General features: G+C 47.9%; 1 pseudogene; it reads left to right on the plus strand.

Moving 5' to 3' along the window:
• The first annotated feature begins 239 nt into the window (after positions 1-239).
• On the plus strand, positions 240-1,867 carry LOC125513919 (annotated as a pseudogene).
• Positions 1,868-7,820: the final 5,953 nt, after the last annotated feature.

A 7,820-nucleotide genomic window follows, 5' to 3' on the forward strand; every position in this document is an offset into this window, starting at 1 on the left:
ATATGTCAAATTGATTATGCTCCTATCTTGCATGTTTACATTGTCGCATAAACTTAACACTTAAATACTTCTTTTGTGGAATTACTTGTCGCTCAAACGGATGTATCTAGACGTATTGTAGTGCTAGATCATCTGTTTAAGCGACGAGTAATTCGGGATGGAGGGAGTAACTTTTAATCACGGAATACAAAAGCAAAAAAATTCCACAGGTGATGCGAGTGAACTCGTTCATTCTTACTAATAAAAGTATTGAACTGATTTCCCACAGGCAAATGGCAAAGAGCCAAGTACGTTGGAGTTTCCCTAGTTGGAAAGACTCTTGCCATCATGGGCTTTGGAAAGGTTGGCTCAGAGGTGGCAAGGCGAGCGAAAGGGCTAGGGATGCATGTGATTGCCCATGACCCCTATGCCCCGGTCGATAAGGCCCGTGCCATTGGAGCAGAGCTGGTGTCCTTCGAGGAGGCCATCGCCAAGGCAGACTTCATCTCCCTCCACATGCCGCTCACCCCGGCGACATCCAAGGTCTTCAACGACGAATCCTTCGGGAAGATGAAGACCGGCGTGCGGATCGTCAATGTGGCCAGGGGCGGAGTGATCGATGAGGATGCTCTGGTCAGGGCACTGGACTCCACTCCAGCAAAGTTGCTCAGGTGATTCGAAGCTTCCTCTTCTCAGCTTTCTTCTGGCTCGCCGCTGTGGAGATTTCTCTGAAAGGTGGAGGTTTTGTTTGCCAATCTGGATCAGGCAGCTCTTGATGTCTTCACTGTGGAGTCCCCGGCGAAGGACAGCAAGCTGGTTCTTCATGAGAATGTCACTGTCACGCCCCATCTTGGAGCAAGCACAGTGGAGGCGCAGGTCGGCGTCTTGGCTACGATAAATGTTTCAGTGGATGTAATCAAACCACTTGCCGCTCTTTTTGAGGTACCAACGCACCTGAACTTGCCGCATTGCAGGAAGGCGTCGCCATCGAAATTGCTGAAGCCGTCGGTGGCGCACTGAGAGGTGAGCTCGCAGCGACCGCCGTGAATGCTCCCATGGTCCCAGCTGAGGTACGCACGAAGCTTCTTGAGAAGTTGAGATGTCGGTGATAGACTGTGATTATGCGGCAAATCTTTCTTCTGAATCTGTTTCTTCCTTTTACAGGTCATGTCAGAGCTAGCTCCGTATGTTTCCTTGGCGGAGAAGCTGGGGAGGCTGGCAGTGCAGCTCGTCGCCGGGGAGAGCGGCATCAAGGGCGTCAAGGTGGTGTACACCTCAGCCAGGGACCCCGACGACCTCGACACGAGGCTCCTCCGGGCGATGGTCACCAAGGGCATCGTGGAGCCCGTGTCCAGCACCTTCGTCAACCTCGTGAACGCGGACTACACGGCGAAGCAGCGCGGCCTGCGCATCGCCGAGGAGCGGGTCTCCCACGACAACGCCGCCGCCGAGGCGCCGCTGGAGTCCATCCAGGTGCGCCTTTCGCACGTGCAGTCCAGGTTCGCCGGGGCGATCAGCGACGGCGGGGACATCGTCGTGGTCGGCAGGGTCAAGTACGGCGTGCCCCACCTGACCGTCGTTGGGCCCTACGAGGTCGACGTCAGCCTGGAGGGGAACCTGATCCTGTGCCGGCAGGTCGACCAGCCCAGGATGATCGGCAAGGTCGGGAACATCCTCGCGGAGAGGAACGTGAACGTCAGCTTCATGAGCGTCGGCCGCACCTCCCGTGGCAAGCAGGCGATCATGGCCATCGGCGTGGACGAGGAGCCGGACAAGAAGACGCTCGAGAAGATTGGGGCCATCCCGGCCGTCGAGGAGTTTGTGTTCCTCGAGCTATGATGGACGGGGGGCGCTCGCTCCACTCCTCGCTAGAATAAATGGCATCGCAGCGACATCATATTGGTTTGATGCCACACGGGGTGGAGTGAAAGTGATCCTTCCACGGCGCCTTGGTTTGGCCTCCGTTTGAATAAGAACGATGTGTGTGTATGTTATATGCTGTGTGTGTCAACGTGTGCGCCTAGCGCTTGTTTATGCAGAGTCGTATCATAGTATTATATTGTTTGGCTAGATAATTGTTTGTGTGTTGCAAACTTGCAATACAGACGCAAATATTTTGTATGTAATGGTGATGATGATTTACCTGGCATTTTTATTTCTATTTTTATTTACTTAAAGACAGCAGGATGCTATATTTCATAAATAAAGTTGGAGAAAAACAAAGTTACGAATACGAACCTAAGAGGAAGGGAGAGATTTGCGCTGGTTGCCAACCGGTAAACCAGCAAGGGAGAATACACCCAACTTTGGGGGTGGGAAACTCCAGGGTAACGATAACCGGTGAACATCAGCTGGGAGAAGGATAGCAAGCGAACTTTTTTGTGCACTTTAACTCATAAGAGCATCTATAGCCGGGCGCACAAACCCATCTCATACGTTTGGATGGGCTGCCCGATCACTATCTGGTCACGATTTTTCGACTCAGACGCCCCCCTCAAACAGGCCTCAAACACCCAGGTTGACCGGCACCCCTCATATCCAACCCAAATATGAGACAGATATGGGGGTGCTTGAACATGCCCGCCACGTCGGACCCGACAGCCCGGCCTCATCGTAAATTACATCAATTCCACCCCCAAGACCTGTCGGATTCATTTGCTATCTCCTCCCTTCTTCCTCCACGTCATCCGTCTCGCAGCTTCGCCGCCGCGCGTGCTCCGCAGTCGTTCCTAGCCTCTGCGTCGCCAACTCTAGTAGAGCAATCCACTCTCCCGCCGTGGTGGAGGTGTTTGGACCTGAGTATCTCGGAGAACAAAATGCGCAGGACACGGAGAAACTATTGGCTAGACGCAAGGGGGTTTCTAGAAATGTTCGGATCAATTGATTGCATGCATTGGCAAGGGAAGAACTGTCCCAAAGATTCGCGGGGAATGTATCAAGATAACACCAGAGAGGCCACCATCATATTAGAAGCGGTGGCATCACATGACTTATGGATCTCGCGTGCTTTCTTTGGAATGTCGGGTTCTCACAACAACATCAACGTCCTTCAACGATCTTCGGTGTTCAGGAGGCTTTGCAATGGAGAATCACCGCCGTTCAACTACACCGTCAACGGCCGAGACTACAACATGGGATACTATGTTGCCGATGGTATCTATCCTCAGTGGGTGGTGTTTGTGAAGACCATATCCGAACTGCATGGCAATAAACAGAGCCACTTTGCAACAATGCGGAAAGCGGCTAGAAAGGATGTGGAGAGGGCATTTGGTGTGCTTCAATCTCGTTGGGGAATTGTGCGAAGCGCTGCAATGATGTGGGAATCAGAAACTTTGTGGTAGCTGATGACATGTTGTGTCATTCTGCACAATATGATTACCGAGGATGAGGATGATGGTGTAGTCCAAACCAATGATTTTGAAGCACCTGGAGAACAAGTTGAAATCCCGAAAGATCAAGCTATGGCTCAGCTTATGAACTTTCGGCAGATGCATCAGAATCTTCAAGATCATCAGATGCACACGCAGCTACTCAATGATCTTGTGGAGCACATGTGGGCCCACAATGGAAACCAAGGAGCTAATGCTTGAGTTGTGCACTTAAAATAAATTTTATGTAAACACTATCTATGCTCGGTACCAACATTTGTTATTTATGCGCGACATTGGCTTTTATGATCGACGTGCATGGATTTGCAAGGATTTGAGAACCCAGATTTAAGATATGTGAATGCCGGGAGCGAAATACAAGGGCCCGTCCGGATGCGCCCGCGAGCATGCCCAGAAGTGTCCATGGACATATAATGGGTCGGATTTGCCAAGTCTGGTTGTAAATCCTCTAAGGGATTGGTAATTGTTATTCACTTGGAACCATGTAAACCTAGCTGGAAATGGTTGAACTGTAATTTGCCATATTTCAAAATACCGTACGGTTTAGTACTTTGTTCAGAGAGTCGGTCATCCCAAAATAGAAGAATTTTTTTTCATGATTCTCCTAAATCTTTTTGGTGTCTTGTGTGATCTAATCATCAGAAGGCACGGACTGGATGGAATGTTGCTTGTCCTATCTAATTATCTGCAATTCACAGGTTATGGAACTGCAATTGCAATGATAGCAGGAACAATCTTGCTTTTCTTTTTCTTTTCTTTTTTGGCGGAAGAGGAATGACCTTGCTTGGGCGACCTTCTCTGTTATGATATTGTTTTCTAAGTTAAAAAACCTAAAACCTGCTCGATGGTTTTGTTATGTTGGATGTGCCCCAAGAAGCTTCTTTCTTTTGATTTTTGTTGTCAATATATTCTGTGGATGCTCCCCATACTCATTTTGAAGTTTGGCAAACAGTGGCGGAGCTATGGTAGAAAACAAGGGCGGGCCGGTACAAAGGAAGACTCATAATTCTAAAGCTCATGGTTGAGTTTACTCTCAAATCTTCACTGTAATTGCTATGAGCTGGGCGGGCCACGGCCGATTTTATCAACACGTAGCTCCGCCGGTGTTGGCAAATATCAATTCTCTGGATGTTCTTCATACCCATGGCGAATCACATGAAGTTCAAATGTTAGCATAGCTAAGTTGTATGTTCGGCGATGACACAATGCACAGATCAAGTGTTCAGACATTGTTGTACTAGACTTAATTTGCATGTTATGTATGAATGATTTGTGTTGTTTTCTATCCGAACTTTGATTAGTATTGACCGCTTTGCATGAATTTTATCCGATTAGTTAAAATGCGATTTGAAATGCATGCGGCTAACGTTGGATGATCCTCCCATATACTATCCGTGGACTGGTTCCTATCAACGCATAGATGTAAAAAGGTATTTACGGGTTGCCGTTGAAGATGCCCTTAGTTATAAGGATATAAAATGTTTGGTGTCAAAAAAGCATAGAAAAATGTTGTCCCAGATTCCACGGGTGTGGAACGTTGCATGAACCCTTTGGAAATTTCTTCGAAACTCCTGCAAAAATAGAGCTGTTCTCGGTTTAGGTTCCAAAATCCGTGGACTCCAGTTTCAAAAAAAAATAAAAAAAATCCATGGACTCCTTTTCTTCTCAGGTCCCAGTCGAGATCGGTTGATTCTGTGAACGGGTGGATAGCGAGGCAAAGCGAATGCCGTTCGTCTCTTCCGCTCCCCCTTTGCCATACCACGCGGCACGCGCGGGTGGGTCGTTACCGAGACCGACACGATTCATTTTGAACGGAGGCGTCACTCGCCGGATGGCAGGCACGCTGACCCCGCGCCTTCGCACTTTACAAAGCCCGCTCCCGCACAGCGCACACAAAGACCCGGTCCATGCACCGGGCAGCCCACCACGAGGCCCGCTATTTTTTCAGTTTTCACCCTCGTATCCATATTAATTGGGCCGTGCTACGCGTCGTCACGCATCCGCCGCCTCGCGAGCCATCTGATTATGCCATCCGTTCTTCTTGTCTAATTTCCCTGTAACAACGCTCTTGTTGAAAAATCTTTTCTGCTCTAACTTTCTGCAGCAGAGACATGTTACAAAATTCCTTCTTCTCTAATTTTGTGTAACAAGATCTCTGTTGCAAAATCTTCTCTTCTATGATATACCGTAACAAGACCCTGTTGCAAAAAAATATATTCTTCTCTATTTTTTGCAACAAAACCCTTGATGCAAAACTTCTTCTCTATTTTTCTGTAACAAGACTCTCATTGCAAAACCTTCATTGCAATATGACCAAACATCTCCAGCTTCTCCTATGTATTCCTGCAATAGTACTATCGTTGCGAAAACTTGTAAGAACGCCGACGGCTGCAACGGTGAGAGCACCCCGTGGTCTCTGCATCATGCTGTTTGTTGCGGTATGCCTTTTCGAAACGGGTGCCCGGTTGCAAGAACTGCAGTACGAAGCGTTTTGTATGTTCAGATGAGATCCATAAAGAGATTGCAGGCGAAGGTCAGATTCAACGCATGGATAGGAGAGATAAAATATGCGGCCATTTTAGTAGAGAAAGGGATGAAGGAGAGAAGCGGTGTGCTGGCCCATAAGACGTGTGTCAAGCGTAGAACCTCGCGGACTTGAGAGAAAAGATCGGTCGGTTGACCACTAGCTTTTTTTCCCATATTAATTGTACTGATTCTAAAATAACATATTAATTGTACTAAATCAATGATAATTAATATGGATGTACTAAATCAACGACAATTATTATGGATAAGCGAGAGAAGCAAAAAAATATGGCCTCTCTACAAAAAAAGCATAAAATAACAATTTTTATAGAAATTAAAGAGGGACTCTGATAAGTGCCACATGTATGACATGAAGCAATTTTGCTTTGACTTTTTTGATGGTACCTTTAGTTACCCGGGGATGTGAAGTATGACAACTTTCTGTTTGGATGAACAGTTTTAGTTTTCTAGATTTCGTTTCCCTTTTTTATGGTAATTTTAGTTGTAAAAACGCGAAGATGGTGTTACTACGTGCCACACATATAACACTTATCATTTAGGTTAAAGAGAGGATTTCGGATGTGAACATTTTAGTTACGCATTATCTAAAACAGCGCAGTCTTTGGCCTCATCTCAAAACAAAAGAAAAAATGTACTCATATGACATTAATGCCAAGATCTTCCTTGGATGTGAATTGTCGTGGCCTTAAGGGGCGATACATTTTTTGAATTATAAAAACATCTCCAATAAATGATATAGATGTATAAATAACTATCTTTTACATCATCAAGGCCTAAAAAATGCCGCTCCAACGGATGATGTAGATGTATATATTTTTACGTCACCTGCTTTAGATAATGTAAAATATAACATTTAAAGATATAAATTTGCATCTCCAACCGCTGGAGATGTAAACCCAGATGTAAAACGGCCAGCCACGCGTCAATCAACCGTCATCATGAAAGTTTCCAACCGTTGATCCCCTTGCTGTTGCCGCCACCGGCCGATTTCGGCCAAATTCGGCGCCTCCCCGCCGCTCCGGCCAGCTCTAGCGCCTCGCCCTCGCCACCGGGCCACCATGGCCGCCTCCTCCTACCGCGCGGTCGTCGTCGTCGCTCCCGCGCTCATCTTCCCATGGTGACGCCACCGGGGATCCTCGAGGAGCGCCCGCTCGAGTCGGCTGCGGAGGATGGAGCTCGGCAGGCTCCACATCCAGTCGCCGTCGTGATCCACATCCACCACCAGCGGAGGACGAGGTTCCACCGCATCCGCCCCGTTTTCCGCCACGCTGCCGCTTGATTCAAGTGTTGTCGCCCCGCCCCACCTTAGTTGAAGCTCCGTCGGCCCGCCCCATCGCATTTGAAGCTCAGCCGCCGGCGCATTTTGAGTTTCGCCGCCGCCCCGCCCCGCTTCTCATCTCAATTTGATGCTCGGCTGCCCGATTCGAGCTCCCCTGCTAGCGCCCGTCTCCACGCTCGGCCGCCGGCGCCCATCTCTACTCGGCCCTCGGCCGGAGCCGCACCGCCGCCATGTCGCCCAAGAACTAGTTTACATTTTCAAATACATCATCTGTTGGAGCACTAGACATCACCAAACATACATCATTTGTTGAAGTCGAGACTTCTTTTTGAAGATGTAAATTAAAGGCATTTCTTTTGGTGATATAAATTATACAATACCTACTTTTACATCTCCAGGTATATATATATCTTCTATTGGAGATGCTCTAAGCAATGTAAAATCCCGAGCATTTGTCATAAGACGTTTCACATCTGAATAATACTGTTTAAATTTGATCTTGTAAGAGGTAGCCGACGACACATGCTGAGGATCCAATTTGCACATTTTTTTTATGGAAGGGAACATGTCGCGGGGGGGGGGGGGGGGGGGGGGCATCGTGCAACAAGCTGGGGGTCAAAGGCAAT

This window comes from Triticum urartu, chromosome 1 (genome assembly GCF_003073215.2).
Source record: "Triticum urartu cultivar G1812 chromosome 1, Tu2.1, whole genome shotgun sequence".
NCBI lineage: Eukaryota > Viridiplantae > Streptophyta > Magnoliopsida > Poales > Poaceae > Triticum > Triticum urartu.